General features: G+C 36.5%; 1 pseudogene; it reads left to right on the top strand.

The window, feature by feature from the left end:
- The first annotated feature begins 1,896 nt into the window (after nucleotides 1-1,896).
- LOC144226042 (U6 spliceosomal RNA) lies at nucleotides 1,897-1,997 on the top strand (annotated as a pseudogene).
- The last annotated feature ends 237 nt before the right edge of the window (nucleotides 1,998-2,234 follow it).

The following is a 2,234-nucleotide window of genomic DNA, read 5'->3' as shown; positions in this document are numbered from 1 at the left end:
AATTCCATCTCCGAGACAAATGACAATTCAGGAATACAATTCAAGTGATACCTTATTCCCTTTGACTACAAAGGTATATTTTCCCATTCAGATTTTGTTCATTCAAATGTTGCAATAGGTGTTACATCATACAAAATGCACACTCTGGTTTCTCAACTACTATAACAGAGCAATTTCTGCAAAGCCCTCATCCTTTCTCTGAAACACTGAAAATATATTTTAAATTTAAATTAAAATACAGAGAGAAGTTATTTTTGTTATTTTCTTTGACATTAACTTGAATATTTTAATTGTAGTCAGTGTATCTTGTAAGTTAAAAGCAAAATGTTATGAGCCTTGTTATTTAAATTCCTTACATGAAAATCATCTTGCCTGAAATATTTTGACATACACAAGGTGACACAGTACCTAGTAATACCGTTCAGCAAAAATTAAATATCTTTCGGTATTATAACGCCCTCTATTTGGGGGGAAGTTTCTTCCAATTTTAGAACACTTTTATCTACTTCATGTTTAGATATGTGAATCCTGCAAAAAGAAATGACAAACTTAAAAGGAGAAAATTAATGCATATTCTTGTTTATAAAGAATCTCCTCTGAAGAACTTACAGACTCAATTCCAATAACAAGAACATTTTTTCAGCTTGACAACCCAGCCACCACCAATGATAGATACACTCTTTAATGAGTCGGCAGCTGAGTAAATTTCTTTAAGTGTACCCAAATCCCATCTTCCATGAATAGATGGTTATTGGTTATTGCTTAGCTTATACATATTCACAGAAGCTAATATGCACGCTCCTGAAAAGAGAAGGAACCAGCTGCATGACTCTAGCCATGTCCTATAAACCTCAGGACTATCATCCTTTAAATGGGCCATAGTGAGGGCTAGATGTGGCAATATATATAAGAATGCTCTGGAAACTAAAATGCCATACACACACAAGATTCATAGTATCACAGTAATGGCTAAAACAATGTGAAGGATATCACTGTCATTGATTTGTTTCATGTAAGATTTGCACCACCAGGGGGAAAAAGACAGAGACTAAAAAATAAACAGAAATGGTCCCTGGTCTCTGTATACAATGCACGCAGCAATGAACGCACAGTAAGTAGTTAGATACCATCTTCTCATGCCTGGGTTATTGTAATTGCCTCCTAACTCATCTCTCTGCTTTTGCCCTTGCCACCTTATAATCAGTTCTCAATGCATAGCAATCATAGTAAGCCTTTGTAAAGCAGCTCATATCTCGCTGCTCAAGACCCCTCTCATTTGGGTTAGAGTAAAAGCACAGGTCATCATCCTGGCATGCAAGGCCCTACAAAACCAACCTCTCCCACCACCCACCCCTCTTCGTGGGTTTCTCCTCCTTCCACCCTTCCCCCTGCTCCTTATCCTCTAGGCACACCGACCTTCTTCTTGTTCTTTACACAGGCATGCTCCCACGTCAGAGTCTTTGTACTTGTTGTTTCATCTGCCGAGAATATTCTTACCCCACACAGTATCCATTTGGTTTCCTCTCCTGCTCAGGTCAGGTCTTTGCTCAATTATCACCTTCACAGTGAGGTCTTCATTGACCTTGACATTTAAAATCGCAACATTTCCTATGCTCCTGGGACCACCCACCACCCTCTACTGCTTCAAAGTATTTAGTTTCATTACAATATGACCTATTTACTTATTATTTTGTTTAATTTCTGACTGTAAGCTCTATGAGAGAAGGGATTTTTGAAAGCTTTATTCACTATTATACCCTCAATAACTAGCATAGGGTTTCACACATAGCAAGACATCAGGAAATATTTGTTAACAGATATGCAACTTTCAACTAGCACAATATGATAACAAACTCTTTTGAACTCAGATTTAAGCTAAATGTTCCACAGGAAGGGGTGCTCACTTTGGCAGCACATGTACGGAAACTGAAATGATAGAGAAATTAGCACGGCCACTGCACAAGGATGACATCCAAATCGAGGGGGAAAAGATTTCACAAAGATGAGGAACTAAAGTGGAATTTTAAAGAATCATCCAAAACAAAATAAACTAATTGGCATTAAACTCAGGAGAGTTCCAAAATATTCATAAAACCATTTACTTAATTAAACAGTCAATGTAGAATTAAAGAACACATTTCAAATCCATCTTTGACTAAAAATTTTTAAAAAGGAAACTATTTAGTGTTAAATACATTCAACAACTAAATTAATCATATATGCCTTTTGATTCT

The sequence above is a fragment of the Crocuta crocuta genome, unplaced genomic scaffold (genome assembly GCF_008692635.1).
Source record: "Crocuta crocuta isolate KB4526 unplaced genomic scaffold, BGI_CrCroc_1.0 scaffold131, whole genome shotgun sequence".
NCBI classification, from domain to species: Eukaryota; Metazoa; Chordata; class Mammalia; order Carnivora; family Hyaenidae; genus Crocuta; species Crocuta crocuta.
This window is presented reverse-complemented; position numbering and strand designations above follow the sequence as displayed.